Source organism: Papio anubis, chromosome 1, assembly GCF_008728515.1.
Source record: "Papio anubis isolate 15944 chromosome 1, Panubis1.0, whole genome shotgun sequence".
NCBI lineage: Eukaryota > Metazoa > Chordata > Mammalia > Primates > Cercopithecidae > Papio > Papio anubis.
The window spans coordinates 209588699-209608238 of NC_044976.1; the positions used below are offsets into that span (position 1 = coordinate 209588699).

At 38.5% G+C, this 19540-nt stretch overlaps 1 protein-coding gene across 2 annotated transcripts in view; it reads left to right on the forward strand.

Annotated features, from left to right (window-relative positions):
- The window catches only part of FMN2 (formin 2), a 393694-nt gene that overhangs the window by 56892 nt on the left and 317262 nt on the right, over nucleotides 1-19540 (forward strand). The gene's annotated exons all lie outside the window — the stretch shown is intronic.

Here is a 19540-nt window from a genome sequence, read left to right on the forward strand (position 1 = left end):
CTCCACAAAAGAGTTTTTTTTTCTTCTTTTTAAAAGAGGATTTCTCTCTGTCACCCAGGCTGGAGTGCAATGGAGCAATCATAGCTTACTGCAGCCTCAAACTCCCGGACTCAAGTAATCCTCCCACCTGGGCCCCCCAACGTGCTAGGAATACAGGTGTGAGCCATTGCACCTGGCCCTGATTTTTAAAAACCAAGTCCAATCTTATTACACTTGGAGATGCTTTACCCTAGGGTGCTACTGTAGCTCTTATTTGTGATCTACAGGGACCTCCATTAGCTACCTCCTGGCTAGGTCGGCAGCTTCATCTTATGCTAGTCCGTGGTACTGTGCTACCTGGCAATATTTATAAAATGCAAATTCTTGGGCTCTGCTTCTGGAAAGTCTGATGGACTAGATCTGAGACTGGGCTCTGGGAATATGAATTTTTGATAAGCCAGATTTGCGAAAGTCTTGCTCTAGAAAGTGCATTCTGTGAATATTAGTTGCTACTTCGCCATGGAAGCTGCTCTTGTCTTTTATTTCACTCACCTTTGAATTCTCAAGAGTTACAATACAGCTCTGCTCATGAGAAGTGCTGTGCCAGAGCTAAGCCTTAATAACAAAACAGTTTCCCTGGATTGATCATTATGGCTTTGGTTAACTTCCTGTGTGTAATTGAGAAACTGCTCAGCCAAGAGAGACGGAGAGACACATGGAGAGACACACGGAGAGACACAGAGACAGAGAGAGAGAGAGAGAAAGAAAGAGGAAGAAAGAGAGAGAAAAAGAGAGAGAGAAGGAGAGAGAGAGAGACTGAGACTGAGTTTGTCTCCAGTTGGGGTTAACAGAATTTTCGGTGGAATTAACACCACTTTTAATTCCTTACAAGAACTTTCTCTATTTAACCTTTTCTCTATTTGAAAAACCTTGAGATGTAAAATGCAGATGTTCATGCCCAGATACGTTGCTGAATAAAAACTCTATATTGGCCGGGCACAGTGGCTTGCGCCTGTAATCCCAGCACTTTGGGAGGCGGAGGCGGGTTGATCACGAGGTCAGGAAATCGAGACCATCCTGGCTAACACAGTGAAACCCCTAAAAATGCAAAAAATTAGCTGGGCGTGGCGGCGGGCGCCTGTAGTCCCAGCTACTCGGGAGGCTGAGGCAGGAGAATGATGTGAACCCGGGAGGCGGAGCTTGCAGTGAGCCGAGATCGTGCCACTGCACTCCAGCCTGGAAGACAGAGCGAGACTCTGTCTTGAAAAAACAAAAAACAAAAATCTCTGTATATTAAATGTAATCTTATTCAATATATACTGTACCCATAAGCCTAAACCCCAGGGTTTTTCTTCCTTTTGCTTCTTCCTTTATATATTAATACGTTTTTTGAAATGTGCTTTTGAAATACAAGGGGTTGTAAAACATTGAACTTACAGAATGTGGAGAATAAAATAACCATTTTTGTACTTATCAAAGTTTCAAACAACCCTACAAAAGTTTGGAAAACTTTTTCAAGAATCTTGTCTGTAAGGTTTATATTCTAGATTAAGAAGTTATTATGTAATGCACATACAGATATAGATAAAATTACTTTTCACAGATTAATTTTTACAGATATTTTTGTCTACCTTTATCACCAAGTATTTGATTTGTAAGTTATTTAGTTGCACCTCATATGTGTGCATAAAATGAACAAGGTACTATTTATGTCACATTATTTCAGTTCTTTGTTTTTGGTTAATTCTAGCGTTTGTACTGCATTAAATTATTTTATTGCAGTGTTGATTTTTATTTTCCCCATTTGCACTGAAGAGAATGTTAGGTTGACATTTCTTCTTGGCATGTCTCTAAGCTCAGCAAATATAGCAACCGAGGTGCTAAATTTCAGTCAAAAATAGAACTCCTCAGCCTCATTTTGGAAATTTCTTCTCATTCATGCACAGGGATTCTAGTGTCAAATTTTTAGCTCTGCCCTCTGCTGGTCATTTCAAATTATGCAGAAGAATTCTCAGAATAGTGTTCATTTCCAAATAGAAGGAGTTTCAGGAAGGCGTCTGAAAATTTCACCACTGCAAAATATATTCCAGGAAAATTAATTGTAATAGCTTTACATTTTAAAATTAAAAATTCTTTGAGGTAAATTTTTGAAATTAGAGAGGAGTGAAATCTTTATAGATTTTTCAAGAAAAAAAGCATTTGTGTTTTTTTTCCCCCCAAGTACAGGTGAAAACAAATATGGTTACAGTAAAGGTAACAATAACATTAGAGAAAACAATGTGATATGTATAAATGCTAATGTTGATTAAGTATTTTTTGTCCTCTTCTGATATAGCATTTACTCCATTAAAGTCTCTTGATAGGTTAAAATAACACAACTTCCTTTTCAGATAAAATGGATTTTTAATTAAGTTGTATTTGCTAAAGGGTTATATGCTCCTTTAGCTAAATGATTAACCATTATTGAAATATGTTTTCACTTTTAAGGATGTGACCAAAAATTTTGTACAGAAGCTTATATCAAGATACAAAGATCATGGTTGCTTATAGATATGGCAATCCTTCTTCCAGCCATCAAGCAATCCTTCAGCCAGCCATCAGACATAGTCAACAAATAACTTGGGTGGAAACTGGGTAGTCTCTTCTGTGTACAGAAGGAAAATGATTATGGATGAAACAAGACATCAGTCCATCCCATGCGCTCATTAATTATGAACAAGAAGCAATGCCTGTAAGCATGAGGAAAGTTTTTTCAACGTGAGACCAAGAAAAACAGGGAAGGCATATCTTGCTTACAACCTTGTTGGATCAAAGCTTTAATTAAGGTCAAACTGACATTTAATAGTAATTTGAGACTAAAATCCAGCTAAAGAGTACTGAGCTAGGTGATGAAAATTGGTTTCGTTTCTCAACTCTTACCAACGGTGTGGCCTCACCAGTAATAGTCAAACTAAACCCTCTAATGACCCATTTAATGCTAATAGTCACCATTTTCCGAGCTCTTACTTTGCTGAGGGTTTTACACATGTCATTTGATCTTTAACACCCCTTGGACGTTTTGTCAGGTGTGTTTTTTATAAAGAGACTGGTCATAATAATTAGCAGAGAAGCTATTCAGATCTAGGTATGTTAAACTATGAAATGCCTGCTCCTAACTGCTGTGCCTATTATGCAGAAGTCTCTGAATCTGTTTTGGAATAATCATTACAGGCTATGCATCCACATGTATTAGCATTTCACAAGTATGTTCAAAGGCAAAGAGATTATGGGTTCTCACAGGAACCTTCCCTTTATCCATAGCTTCAGAAGATAAAAAATATGTAGTAGAACCTAAACCATCCTTCTATGGGACTATACATGGATATTATGCATAAATATCCTGGCTTCTAAGTCCCAATTGTTGTGTTGATTTAAGGACATGGTCTTTAGAAATGACTTGTTCAAATTCTCTACTTTATTCTCTTGAATTATATTTGGGATGAAGCACTGCACATGAAGGCCAACCTTGTTTTTAAATGATGGTAATAATAAGTGTAGCCATAATGGCTATATGGTCTACTAACGGGTGAGTCAATTCCCATTCTAAGCACCAACAAGGCACCCTAGTCTATAAGTAGCAGAGCATGTCACAGATCTTAATCTCAGTTCCAGCTTGCTTCCTGTGCTATACGTGGTTGGTGACAGATCTTAAGGCTGAGCCCTTATTTTAGCTTTGCTTTCTGTGAAAAGAGACCCAACAGGCAGCTTTAATATATGTGCTACTTCTGCTTGGTGTGTGTTTTCCCGGAGCACATTGTTCAAACCTCACCTTCAGCTAACACCTTTGAGAAAATGTAAGCTCCGGTGTGGGCAAAGTCTGGATTCTGAGAGACAGGAGTCTTAGAAAATTGTGAATGCAGTTTCGTACAGTGTTTCTTTTTGCTTAAGAAAATCTTTATGATAGGCATTTAGACGTTGCCCCGCTCAGCTTGAGACTTGCTATCTAATTTTAAGACTGAATCACTGAAAAGTGTAAGTCTGCCTCTGAAGGAGCAGAACTGTCTGTGTAGCAAAGCAGAGGAACCAATGGACTTTTTCTTTATTTTTTTGAGATAGGGTCTTGCTCTGTTGTCCAGACTAGAGTGCAGTGGTGCTATCATAGCTCACTGCAGCCACAAACTCCCAGGTTCAAGCGATCCTCCCACCTTAACCTCCCTAGTAGCCGGGACTACAGATGTGTACCACCTAGCCCATCTAATTTTTTTTTGTTTTTTTAATAGAGATGGGTTTTTGCCATGTTGCCCAGGCTGGTCTCGAACTCCTGGGCTCAAGCAATCCTTCTGCTTCGGCCTCCCAAAGTGCTGGGAATACAAGCATGAACCACCATGCCTGGCCTTCAATGGACTTTTTAATGCATGTCACTGTTCTGAATTAATCCCTGCTATCAGCACTTTTCATATTCCCTTTTCTTATTCCTTCTGGAGGGTAGGTACCACCACGGGCTCTGACATTTACAGAATACACATAAGTCTCCCCTCTGTCTAATCCAGTCCTGATCCTGTCTCCTCTAGGCCCAGTCTAAATCTTCCGTGCTCTTCACTGGACCCTTTTGATACTCTGAGCTCATTTAAAAGAAAAAGAAAAAAGGAAAAAAAAAGCCTTACATTCCTTTCATTCCTTCCTTTAACTCAAAATTGGTTTCCTTTTATAAGGCTATAGTTTTTGAAATTCACCCCACTCTAATTCCTTCCTTTGGATCTTCTACTGTCATAGAGCCAGGAGGAGGATGTGTGTGTGCGGGGGTGGGTTCCATATGCGTGACCTTTTGTTTCCGTTTCCAAATTTGTCCTAGCAATAGCATCATGCGGTAGACTCATACATACCAAGCTCTCTTCTTCTTACGCTTGTTCCCAGCATGGTGGCCCTGTTGCCTGTGCCTACTTCTGGGATGAGCTAGGATTAAGCAGAGACAACATCCCAAGAAGCTCATGTCATGCTAGAATACTAATCTAGGAGATTCTGTTTCTGGAACCCTTGCTGCTCTACTAAGCAGATCCATGCAGAGAGAAGCCTGCCACTGGCTTGGCATTTCTCAGCCTTTCAACCCTGCGGAGTGTCTACTTTGCAACTCACCACCTCCTTCTCCCTTACTCAGAGCCATCAGTGATTATTGGAGACAGCCACAAAACACTGGCAATAAAATCCACTAAACTTTCCAGAGGCCCAGTCTGAGTTGTTCACTCCATAGCCCTGTGATTTTGGGCGAGTTACTTCTTTGAGACTTAGTGTTTTCATCTGTGAGGTGAGGAAAATCGAAGAGTTTTGGTGAGGATGAGATAAAATATCAGGCACCTATGTAAGAGAACATTATAGAGTATGTGTGGTAGAATCCCCAGCTGGGTTTGAGTCTTGGCTTTGCTGGGTGATTGCTATGTGGCACTGACTGGCTCACTTATCCTCTGTGGGCTTGGTTCCTAGTTGTTAAGATGGAGGGTTAATGATATTTACAACGTGGGTTGTAAAGGGGCTAGGGCAATGCCCAGCATGGAATGGGGACTGAGTGGATGCTAGAGCCATTTTATCATCATTTTTGCTGTTATATTCACGGCAGGACTTTTTCAGGCAAAATTCATGTATCATCTCATTTAATCTCGGTTCTCAAAAAGTACCCCTTGAGCTGGTTGTATTTACAGTTTTTTTTTTTTTCTTCTTTTGAGACAGTTTCACTTTGTCATTCAGGCAGGCGTGCAGTGGTACAATCATAGCTCACAGCAACCTTAGCCTCCTGGGCTGAAGTGATCTTGCACCTGAGCCTCTCTAGTAGCTGCTACCACAGGTGCGTGCCACCGTGCTCGGCTAATTTATTTATCTATTTATTTTTTGTAGAGACGAGGTCTCACTATGTTGTCCAGGCTGGCCTTAAACTCCAGGGCTCAAGTGATCCTCTCACCTCGACTTCCCAAAATCTTAGCATTACAAGCATTAGCCACTACTCTCAGGCTGTGTGATACTGTTTTATAGGCCAGGGACCAAATGTGCTCACAGTGAAATTTCTAGAAAAAGATGGAGTTATGGTTTAAGTCCAGAAGTTGCCTCATTTAAATTCTATGAACTTTTTGTTAGATTATGATAAAGCTAACATGTAGTAAGGGATTCAAGAAGTGTTAATACCAGCCAGGCGTGGTGGCTCACACCTGTAATCCTAGCATTTGGGAGGCCGAGGCAGGCAGATCGCCTGAGGTCAGGGGTTCGAGACCAGCCTGGCCAACATGGCAAAACCCCATCTCTATAGAAAATAGATAAATCAGCCAGGTATGGTGGCGCATGCCTGTAATCCCAGCTACTCGGGAGGCAGGAGAATCTCTTGAACCCAGGAGGCAGAGGTTGCAGTGAGCCAAGATCGCTACACTGCACTCTAGTCTGGGCGACAGAGTGAGACTCCACTAAAAAAAAAAAAAAAAAAAAAAAAAAAAGAAGGGTTAATACTCACAAGGCCTACCCAGTTACGAAGAATACATGTCCATGTCTTAGGAGAACTTACGTTCTCGTTGGAGATAGGGAGCAGACAGACAATGCATCAAAGAGAATTCTCAGTTCAAACACAGTGAATGCTGGCACAGATAGTACAAAGTGCTCTGGGAACACAGATGAAGCAATAAACTCCACCTGCACAAGTGGAAGAAGGCCCCATTCTAGAAAGATGGCATTTGAAGCGGCACGTGAAGGTTAAGTAGGAGTTTTCCAGGTGGAAAAGGCAGGTCGTTCTTGGCAGAAAACCTGACTTCTGCCTCAGAGATATGGTTGGCTGTGAAAGATCCTGACACATTCAAGAAATGATGAGCAATTCCAGTGGCAGAAACCAAGGTGGGCTGTAAAGGATGGGCGGAGACAGGGATGGGAGATACCTGTTGCTAAGGGCATCTTCACAGGCACATCAGCAATCTCAATTCTATCTCAGAATCATTTGAGGTCTCAAATATTTGTATTTACTTATTTTTAAAAGTTACTCAAGTGTAGTAGAGAGAAGAAGGAAAGAGTAAAACAAGGAATTTGGTCTGTAACTGACTGTGAACAATCAATTGAAATCAATTGAAATAACTCACTACCCTTGGACCAACCAGAGATCTCAGATTTGTAGTAGCAAGAAAGAAATACGTTAATCTTTTCCTTCCTTCCTTCCTCCCTCCCTCCCTCCCTCCCTCCCTCTCTTCCTCCCTCCCTCTCTCTCTTCCTCCCTCCCTCCCTTTGTCTCTTCCTTTCCCTTCTTATTCATCTCAATCACTTTGGGCTCTCAAATCTAGTTTAAAAAGATTTTGATGGGCCAGGCACAGTGGCTCATGTAATCCCAGCACTTTGGGAGGCCAAGTCAGGAGGATCACTTGAGGCCAGGAGTTCCCCTTCCCCTTCCCCTTCCCTTCCCTTCCCTTCCCTTTTCCACAGGGTCTTGTGCTGTCATCCAGGCTGGAATGCAGTGTTGTGATCATAGCTCACTGCAGCCTCAACCTTTCATACTTAAGCAATCCCCCCACCTTGGCCTCCTGAGTAGCTAGGACTAGAGTTTCACACCACCACACTCTGCTAGTTTTGTATTTTTTGTAAAGACAGGGTTTTGTCATGTTGCCCAGGCTAGTCTCGAACTCCTGAGCTCAAGCAATCCACCCACTTTGGCTGCCCAAAATGCTGGGGTTACAGGTGTGAGCAACCTCACCTGGCCACTAATCTTTGCTTTTGATGAAGATGATTTTCTGCTTAGTGGAGAGCTAGCTACAGGGATGTGGTAATCATGTAAGAGACTATACATGTTGTTTTAATTTTTATTTTTTAAACTACTCTCATTCTGTTGCCCAGGCTGGAGTGCAGTGGTGCGATCACAGCTCACTGTAGCTTCTAACTCCTGGCCTCAAGTGATTCTCCCACCTCCACTCCCATCTCTGGAGTAGCTGGGATTAGACATGCACTTTCATGCCTAGCTATTTTTAAATATTTTGTAGAGACAGGGTCTAGCTATGTTGCCAGGTTGGTCTCAAATTCCTGGCCTCAGGTGATCCTCCTGCCTTGGCCTCCCAAAGTGCTGGGATTACATGAGCCACTGTGCCTGCCCTATCAAAATATTTTTAAATTACATTTGAGAGCCCAAAGTGATTGAGATGAATAAGAAGCACATTCTACAGACACATCTGAGATGGAAATAATTGATTTTGGCGACTAACTAGATTTCGAAGGGATGAGCTTGTCTAGTTTTGGAGATTAGATGGGCAATGCTTTATTGAGTAATGTTTTTTGATAATTCATACTCTCAATTTTTGATGAGCAATCTACAATTTGTTAGTATATAAAAGGACTTTTTAGCTATATCATTAAAAAAATCTGACCATCTGGACTGGGACTTGAAAATTAAATACTTTTTTTTTTTTTAAATAATGACTAAAACTCAGAATTTTTATAAATATATATCACTGAAAAGGGCTAGATGTGGTGGCTCACTCCTATAATCCTAGCACTTTAGGAGCCTGAGGCAGGAGAATCACTTGAGCCTAGGAGCTTGAAACCAGCTGAGGCAACATAGTCAGACTCTGTCTCTACTGGAAAAAAAAAAGTCAGCCAGGCACAGTGGTGCACACCTATAGTCCCAGCTACTTGGAAGGCTGAGGGAGGAGGATCACTTGAGCCAGGAGTAGGAGGCCGAAGTGGTCTATGATTGCACCACTGCACTCTAGCCTGAGCAACAGAGTAAGACCCTGTCTCACAACAACAACAGCAACAACAACAACAACAACAAAACAACAACAAGAAGTATGTCATTGAAAAGAGCCTCCTGCAGAGGGAAATGTTCAGCTGGGTTTGAGGCAGATAAAAAAAATCCATTTGTTTAAACTGCAAACCATTCACTACTTCCGAAAATTTATTTTAGGATACTTAAAATTTATTGATTGCCTTCTTTTAAGATGTCTCGGCAGAGGCATTTCCTTTTAATTCATCCATGTTGCTCTTGTTACATTTCTAAAGGAAGTGCTAGAGAGGTAATGCAGAGTCAGGAAACTGGTTCCAGTAACACTGTGGGAGGTAGTGAGGGCAGGGTTTAGTCTCCGAAATAGAGACACCATGAACTTGTTTCACAGGGGGAATTTTTTCTCTCCAACAGCTGAGTTAGAGCAGGCTAAGGTGGTGGGCTGAGATCCTGGTTGGCCCTGGGATGGTAAGAGAAAGCATCCACTCTTGTGATGGGACGGCCTTATGCAAAGTAGAAAAGGTTTGTCAGGACCTGTCTCCAGAAAGGATCAAGCAGAATGCATTGACCAAGAAGATGGAATTTGAACATCTACAGGTTAGTAGGAATCACTGAGAAAGTGGGATATGTTAGATTAATAGATGCAATTCGTTAATTGCCTGAATTATACAGGAAAGACAAAAAGAAAAATAAGATCTAGAAACAAACGTGATTTACTTTGCTAATTGAGCAAGCTTTTGAAAGCTTTAGAAAGAGTGGGCAGAATAATAGAAGTATTCAATTTTAAATGGATTTACTCTTAATTGTACTTGCTGATATCTAGAAAATGAAAGTTAGGAAAAAAACTTTATTTCTTAGCAAGAAAAGGCATTTAACTATTGACTTTAAAAAGTCTACCTCACAGCTTACATTATTTAATATGACAAACTATTGTTTCCTCTACAGTGCTGTGTTAATAGCTAATACTTAATATAGCCACCTTCTGAAGCTGTGGAGAGGCTTATAACTTTAACATTTCACGTTGGCATTTAGTTGAACCTAGTTTATCTGGCATAAAGTAGTTGCTCACAATTAATTACTCAAGAACTCAGCTTTGTATATGTCTGTGGTAGTCAGAAATCTGTGGGAGTGTGTGACTTCATTAAAACCTTGCTTTCCTAGTCATTGCTATTAGTTTAATGCTTTCCTTGAAACACCAGTCACTGAGAGAAATAATAGCTTCTGTTATGGCTATGCACAGCAGTACTGAAAGATTTTGTTTTCACTTTTCAGAAGTATTAGAAAAATGGCCTCCATGTCTGGGTTATCTGAAGGTGAAACTAGTGAATGATTATAATAACTTTTTTTTTAAATTTAGAAGGGAAATAAAGGAAGGAAGGGGAAAAAAGGAAGGAACGAAGGAGGAAAAAGGAAGGAATGAAGGAAGGAAAGAAGCAATATTAACTATAATAACTGCAGTGGGTACTATTTGTGGAACACTTACTAGATATTTCAGGCTTTAGGATTTGCAAAAATTATTTCATAATATCCCCATTTCATAGAGGGAAAACTGAGGTTCAGGGAGTTTAACTATTCAAGATTAAGAGTAGGAACCAGGATTTAAAATTAATTTTTCAAATTCTAAGAGCATCCCCTAATCACCACAAGATCCTACCTCTCTCATTTTTTTCTTGCAGCTGGATAATGGTAGAAGATGTGTCAAATATTTAATCCAGCCAGAGTGCCAAGTTACATTCAGCTTAGATTTGAAAAACAAAACAAACAAACAAACAAAAAACCCATTGTTTTGCAAGGCCTCAGAGCATAAGCTCTGTGTATTACAGGAAAGCTTCTATGCTTAGCTGGAGGTAGGAGAACCTTGCTGTCTTTTTCTGAATTTGCTATGACCTTGGGTAGGTCAACTGACCTCCCTGGGTGGTGTTCAGAGCATTATTGATGTTATATAATTTATTTTTATCAATGCCACAAGGTTGGCTACATATGTTTCCTCTCTAGTGTATGATTAGGAAAGAGTCATTTGGATTTCAGTAGTTTTATTTTCTTCAAGGTCAACCAATAATTCAGATATCAAGTTGAATGGAAATGAACTTCTAAATATAGGTCAAATACTTTTATAAGAAGCACATAACTGCATCTCCCTCCCCCATGCCTGAGTTTGATCCACCTACCAATAAGTTCTCCCAAGCTACTACTCAGTCTCTAGTGTTAGTGTTACTGACCACGTGTACCAGTCCTGCATTTTGTGTCAAACTGATTAATAATTTTCTTCTGAACCCCTAGTGCATCCCCTATTTTGTCCACATTCTCATAAAGGCTCTAGGTGATAAAAATGACAGACTGGGCCGGCTGAGCACGGTGGCTCACACCTGTCAGCACTTTGGGAGGCCGAGGTGGGTGGATCATGAGGTCAGGAGATCAAGACCATCTGGCTAACATGGTGAAACCCCGTCTCTACTAAAAATACAAAAAATTAGCCGGGCGTGGTGGTGGCGCCTGTAGTCCCAGCTACTCGGGAGGCTGAGGCAGGAGAATGGCGGGAACCCGGGAGGCGGAGCTTGCAGTGAGCCAAGATGGCGCCACTCACTCCAGCCTGGAAGGCAGAGCGAGACTCTGACTCACAAAAAAAAAAAAAAAAAAAAAAAAAAAGACAGGCTGAATATTGCTAATGTAATATTTCAATTCAGATGTAACATCTCTTAAAGATTGAATTAATATGATTTTATGTTTCATATTGTATTTGTTATTCTTTGGTAGTTTAATGATTACTCTTCTACGTAATGTTTATATATAGTCTTTTATCTGGAACCAATGAGATTTGAGAAACATTATAAAACTGCTATAAATTTCGTAAAAACTGTTTCCCCTCCAACCTGACTGCTTTGTTTTGTTTCCCTTAATTCTGGGATTTTCCATCATTTGCATTATCTAGTTGATGATAGAATAGTCTCATGACACCATAAAGAGACTAACAAGAAATTTTAATTGGCTTGCTTGTCCAACTACTACAAAATTATAAAGACTGCCTTATTATGTGTGTGTTTTTTTTAATCCACCATATAAAACTTTTCTTTATGTCTGTCTTCTCTCTGATACGCTGGGGTTTAAAGTGAGCGGCTTTAGCCTCATTAGAAATAAAAGGCATCGTGTTAATGTCTTCCAGATGACCTTTAGTAATTTTAGAGAGATTCTCCATTTTTCTAGGCTTGACACTCTATTTTTTTCCCTGCTCTTCTAACTTCTATGGCGTCTGTATTTGACAGTAATAGCCCCACTCCCAACAAACCTGAGCCGTCACATCTCTCTCTTTTGGTTATGGAGTTCAAAATGGGGTTCCTCACCCTTCTAAGAGTCAGCATTACTTTGTTCTGACTTTGTGAGAAGCGGAAGGCTAGTGAAATGAACTAATAGATCTTCAAAGTGAATTACAAGCTCAGAACAGAGTGTGGGGAGAACCTATTCTATTTAACCTAACCTATTTGTGGGAAGACAGCCATGACTGCCATTTATTACTTTTAATTCTAATTACAAATAATGCATGCTCACTGAGAGGGTTTGAAAATTTATTTTAAAAAGCCCAAGTTATGGTGGTATGAATGTTTTTGCTCTCTCTTGAGTGCTTAGATTTTCAAGCCCTCTTGGAGCATAGGAATTATTTGCATACATGGATATATATATATATATATATGTATATATATGCACACACATACACCCCTATCTATCTATCTATCTATCTATATATGTATCTATCTATAGATACACACACACACATATTCTTTTGGTCTTCAGTTTGTTCCTTACCTTAGAATTTTTTTTGTTATTAATAAAATAAGATTGTTAACAAAACCTCTGGGCTTAGGTAGTTTCATTGGTGAATTCTACCAAACATTTAAAGAAGAAATAAAACCAGTCTTAGACAGTATAAACTCTTTCAGAAAACAGAGCAGGAGTGAACATTGCCCAACTTATTTTATGAGGCCAAAATTTCCCTGATATTAGAACCAGATACAATCATTAGAAAACTGTAGCTACTATCCCTGATAAATATAAATATTTCTAAATGAAACATCTGCACATTTAGTTCAGCAATGTATATAAAGGAATGCAAGGCTGGTTTAACATTTGAAAACCAAATGACGTATCAAAACCAGGTTAGGTTGATTCCAGGAAAGTAAGGTCAGCTTAACGTTTAAAAGCCATATAATTTTCATTATATACATTGTATGTATATATGTATATGATAGATATTATATATAATGTATACAACATGTATATATACACATTATATAATGTGTGCAATATGTATATAATATGTATATGTACATCATGTAATGTATACAATGTATGTATATAATGTGTGTATATGTAATGATTCTCACTAGAGATTATCAGAAAAGCATTTGGTAAACTGTATCACCATTCATGACATAAACTCTTAGGAAACTTAGAAAACTTGCTTACTCTGATAAATGACGATTATAAGAAACCTACCACAAATATCGTTAGATGGTAAAATATTGAAGGTTTGCTTTTTTAAGTTTGGGAATGAGAAAACAATGCCACTATTACCACTCTGTCTTCTATTGAACAATTATTCCTATATGGTCTAGAAGATAAATAAGAAATTGGAGAAGAAATAAAACTGCCATTATTTATGATGATGTGATCGTATATGTAAAAATTTCAAATACATTAATTAGAAATATAATTTACATAATTACTGAACACAAAATCAATGTGTAAAACCAATGCCATTTCTCTATCAGCAAACAAAACTGTTAAAGATACTTTAAAAATACTATGTTTAAGACAGTATTAAAAACATTAAATAATCTAAGAAGACACTGAACAGAAATGTGCATGGCCTGTATGCAGAAGCCTATTAAACTTCAGTGAGAGAAATCAGAAATGACAAATATATGAACAGATTTACCATGTTTATCGTTTTGAAGTCTGTTATTTCACTTCTCTCCAAACTAATAGATTAGATGCAATTCTAATCAATATCTCAAGGGTGTGGGTGAATGTGTGCGTGTGTGCTTTAGTGGGATGTGACAAACTGCCTCTAAACTTTATGTTGGAAGGGCCTAGAGATGATCTTTAAAAAAATCAAAGTGGAAAGAGTTACTATTCCAGGTATCACGACTTATTATAATGCAAGAGTAATGAAGCATTCTAGTATTTGTGCAAGGACACACACACACACAGTGGAGTAGAGAACCACCTAACAGACTCTCATGTGTATAGACAGTTAATGAATGACAAAAGTGACACTGAAAAGCAGCTTAATACAGCCTTTTAAATAAATGGGATGGGGTCAACTGGGTAATCATATGAAAAAGATGATGAAACTTGATATCCGTCTCACAAACAGAAAATTCCTTCCTAGGATGATTATAAATGTTAATGTGAAAGATAAAATAACAAAGCTTCTGGAAGATAATATAGGAGGAATCTTGTTGCTTGTGGAGTAGGCAAAAACTTCTGAAACAGGACAATATCTTGGCTATAGAGGAAAAGACTGATAATTTGGAACATACTGAAAGTAAATGGGCTGGGTGTGGTGGCTCATGCATGTAATCCCAGCGCTTTGGGGTGCTGAGGTGGGAGTATCTCCTGAGCTCAGAAGGTTGAGGCTGCAGTGAGCTGTGATCATACCACAGCACTCAAGACTGGGCGACAGAGCAAGACCTTGTTTCAAAAAAAATCAAAAGAAATTATGAAGAAAGAAAAAGCGACTGGGCGCGGTGGCTCACGCCTGTAATCCCAGCACTTTGGGAGGCAGACGCGGGTGGATCACAAGGTCAGGAGTTTGAGACCAGCCTGACCAATATGGTGAAACCCTGTGTCTACTAAAAATACGAAAATTAGCCAGGCGCGGTGGCAGGTGCCTGTAATCCCAGCTACTCGGGAAGCTGAGGCAGGAGAATCGCTTGAACCTGCCTGGGAGGCGGAGCTTGCAGTGAGCCGAGATCCTGCCACTACACTCCAGCCTGGGTGACAGAGCAAGACTCCATCTCAAAAAAAGAAAGCAAAAGCTAGTTATGGAACGAATCACATTTTCTGTTTTATATGTTGATTTTGGTAAATTGCATTTTTTTTCTTAAAAATTATGTTTTATCTAATATTTTAAAATTTTAGTGTAAAGTTATTCTAGTATCTTTACCACTTTAAAGCCTGTAGGATCAATATTATGTTCCTTTTTCATTTCTGACATTAGTTATTTGTATCTCTACTTGATTATACTTGCCAAAGTTTTAAATTTTATTAGCTTTTTCAGAAGGCTTCTTTGCAGGCTATTTATTAACACTTAAATCTGTTTCCTTCTTTCTCCCTTCTTTGGACTAAATTGCTGCATCTTTTTCTCTCCTAAATTCGTTAGATGGATATTTAACATACTGATTTTTGTAGCCTTTTATCTTTTTAATATGTGCATTTAAACCTAAAGATTTCTCTCTAAACATGATTAACTGTATCTCTAAAGTTAAGGCAAATATTTATATATCCTTCATTTAAAAAATATTTAAAAATTTTGACTATGTTGCCTTTTTTGAATAATGTGTGATTTAGAATTTTATTGCTTGATGTCCAAACACGGAGACTTTGTTTTATCTTCTTTTATTATTTCTAATTTAATTGCATTATATTAAGAAAACATACTCTTCATTTCAGTATGTTGCTATTTATTGAGATTTACCATAGCCCAAGATGTGATCAGCTTTCATCAGTGTGCTGTGTATGCTTGAAAAGAATGTCTTAGGTTAAATGTTCTGCTTAAGTCCATTAGGCAAATTGCTGATTTTGTTGTTCAGATCTTCCATATCCTTACTTTTTTCTTTTCATTGTAGCAGCTATTGAGAAAGTTATTTCTACTATGTTTGTGGACATGTTTTTTTTCTCCTTATAGCTCTGCCAATTTTTGCTATATGTGCTTTGAAGCCATGTTATTTGAAGCACACATATTTAGAATTATTTATTTTCCTTATGAATTACATTTTTATCAATAGAATACTTCCACTTTGTTTCTTATGATGCTTTTTGCTGTGAAATATTATCTGTTATTAATATAGCTATACTTGCCTTCTTTAGTTTAAAATTTACATGTTATGTCTTTTTACTTTCTAGTAATCTTAATCATTTTTATACCTTTTTATTTGTATCTTCAATAAAGAGCATAGGTTTGGAACTCATTTTTTATCTTGTCTGACAGTGTTGTTTTTTACTGAAGTATAACTAAGTCCATTTACATTTAATACAATTGTTTAAATGCTTGGATTTAAAGTACTATTTTATTGTACATTTTCTATTTGTCTTATCTGTTCTATAGTCCTTTTCGTTTTGTGTCTTTTGGATTTATCAGTTATGCTTTACTATTTAATTGTTCTCTCTGGTAGTTTGAAAACTGTAATTTTACCAACTATCTTTTATTATTATTATTATTTTATTATTGATGCAAGTTCTCACTCTGTCACCCGTGGTGGAGTGCGGTGGCATAATCATAGCTCACTGCAGCCTTGAACTCCTGGGCTCAAGCCATCCTCCCACCTCAGCCTCCTAAGTAGCTAGGACTACACTACAGGGGTGTGTCACCATGCCAAGATAATTTTTATGTTTATTTTTAAATTTCTAAATTTTTTTGTAAAGGTGAGATTTTACTATCTTGCCCAGGCTGGTCTTGAACTCCTGGGCTCAAGCAGCCCCTTTGGCCGTGGCCTCCCAAAGTGCTGAGATTACAGGCCTGAGCCACCACACTTAGGCTTATCTTTTAAAATCGCATACATTTTTGCCTTTTTTATTTTTTGTTTTGGTACCTTCACCTATTTCCTGACACATTAAGCAACCTTAAGACCTGTTTCCAGACAAATTAAGCAACCTTGAGATTCCCTAACTTAATAAATTTTGCTTCCAAGTTACACGTTGTTATTTTATTTTAATTAGCTTTCTATATTATCTCCACAAGACATTAATACTGTTTCTGTTTGGTATTTATTTAATCTTTTCTCTTTGCTCTTTCTTTCTACATCTTCAGGAATCTGTTTGGGATTATTTTCTTTCAGCCCAAAGAGCATCTTTTTGTATTTCCTTTAGTGCAAGCCTGCTAGGTGACAAATTCTTTAGTGTTTTTTGTCTTAAAATAGATTTCTTTCATTTTCTTCTTGAAAAATATTTTTACAAGGTGTAGAATTCTAGTAGGCAGTTTAAAAAAGATCATTCCACTATCTTCTAGCTTTCAATGATGCTAGCTTCTTAACAAAAATTATCTATCTATTGATTCTTTGAAGGTAATCTATTTGTGGCTGCTTTTAAGATGTTATTTTTAGCTCTTTTATAGCAGTTTTACTGTATTCACCCATTTATAGGATTTATAGGGCTTTGAAATCAGTAGTAGTTTGATACTTTCTTTCATTTTACATTTTCAGGAATGATCTCTCTATAGATAATGCTTCTATGTTATTCTCTTTATGATTTTTTTTGGGGGGACTCCAATTATACATAGGTTAGAGTTCTTCACTGTATCTTTTATCCTCTTATTTTCTCTGCAATATTTCCCATCCTTTTGACTCTGCTTCTTCATTCGGAATTGTTTCTTTTTATCCCTCTTTGAATGCACTAATTTTTTATTCAGCTGCTTCTAATCTACCATTAAGTAGATCTGTTGAGGTTTTAATTTTGGTTATTTATCAGTTCTAGAATTGCTCAGTTTTAAAAATTATTTCTAGTTATCTGTTGGCATTCTTTCTTTTTTAAAATTTAAATCAGAGTCTCATTTTGTTTCCCAGTCTGCAGTGCAGTAGTGTGATCACAGCTCACTGCAGCCTCAACCTCCTGGGCTCAAGTGATCCTCTAGACTCAGCCTCCCAGGTAGCTGGGACTACAGGTGTGGACCACCACACCTGGCTAGTTTTTAAATTTTTTTGTAGAGATGGGGTCTCTCTATGTTATCTAGCCTGGTCTCAAACTGCTGGACTCAAGCAATCCTCCCAACTCGACTTCCCAAAAGTGCTGGCATGACTAAATTTTTGTTTTTTGTACTTTCACCTATTTCCTGAGAAATTAAGCAACCTTAAGACCTGTTTACAGACAAATTAAGCAACCTTGAGATTCCCTAACTTAATAAATTTCACGTGGTGGCATGGCATGGTGACGCACCCCTGTAGTGTAGTCCTAACTATTTAGGAGGCTGAGGTGGGAGGATGGCTTGAGCCCAGGAGTTCAAGGCTGGCATGACTGGCATGAGCCACCACTCCTTACTGAAGTTCTCTATTTTGTCTTTTATCTTCTTGGAGAGATTTAACATAGCTATTTTAAAATGTGTGTCTGATAATAATCAAGGATCTTTGTGTGTCTTTTTCTGTTTCTATTGATTTTTGTTTATTTTTTATTTATGTCTCCATTTTCTATTTTTTTTTTTTTTTAATTTTATACTGTGCAGATGCTTAGTTTGATCTCATCTTTTCCCAGATAGGATTTATGTTTGCTTTTGCCAGGGACCTGGGGCACTAACATTCCAAGATCACCTTGAGGTATGTTCAAAGATTTAGATGCTTTAAAGTTGAATTTTAGCCCTGAAAATGTTCAACCCGCCTACTTCTAGTTTACCTTTGTTACTACTGTGATTGAATTTTAGATCCTAACCCCAAGTAGAGGTGTTAGTAGGGCCAGTCTCCCTTACAGATCAGGGTCCTCCAGTCCCTTTCCCCTGAAAATGCGCCCACAAACTCTCACAGGAATCCTGTGAAGCGTTGAGGGGTGGGGGCAAAAGGACCCCCCATGAGCCAACCTCCACTCCCTAGGTCTGTGTTCTCCCCTGAATCCTGGCTTGCTGATTTTTTCTTGATTTAATATTCCCTTTCCTCTTCCCTCTTCCCTTTAAGATATAAGATATATATAAACTCACATTTATGTGTTCCTATATATATACACACACACATTACCTCATTATATAATTATACATTATGTGGCCATTAGCGCATGTATTATTATTATTAATTTTTTTTTTGAGACAGAGTTTCACTCTTGTTGCCCAGGCTGGAGTGCAATGGCACGATCTTGGCTCACTGCAAACCCCGCTTCCCAGGTTCAAGCGATTCTCCTGCTTGAACCTCCCGAGTAAGTGAGATTACAGGCGCCAGCCCCCACACCCAGCTAATTTTTGTGTTTAGAGTAGAGATGGGGCTTCACCATGTTGGCCAGGCTGGTCTTCAACTTCTGACCTCAGGTGATCCACCTGCCTCAGCCTCCCAATGTGGTGGGATTACAGGCGTGAGCCACCGCCCCCGGCCTCATGTATTGTTTTTACAATATACAATTTACAGCCAAATACTTACACTTGACAACATACCATACACATATTTTACATGGCATTCAGTGAGGTGTGATTTTAATGGCTCTTGATTGTCCCACTATAGGTACACAATAAAAAATTTTTTCTTACTGCTATTTTTGGAAATTCTACTTTTTTTCTTTTTAAAGAATGCAGTAACGTTGGAATAAATATATTCTAGTACATAAATATTTGTGCACGTCACTCATACGTTTTCACCATAGAGAAGACTTCTATGAGTGGAATTGGTGGTTCGAAATGGATGGGGTGACTGGGCTTAGTGGCTCACACCTGTAATCCCAACACTTTGGGAGGCTGAGGCAAGTGGATCACCTGAGGTCAGGAGTTCAAGACCAGCCTGGCCAACACGATGAAACCCCGTCTCTACCAAAAATACAAAAATTAGCTGGATATGGTGGTGCATGCCTATAATCCCAGCTACTTGGGAGGCTGAGGCAGGAGAATCAATCCAACTTGGGAGGCAGAGTTTGCAGTGAGCCGAGATTATGCCACTCTACTTGAGCCTGGGTGGC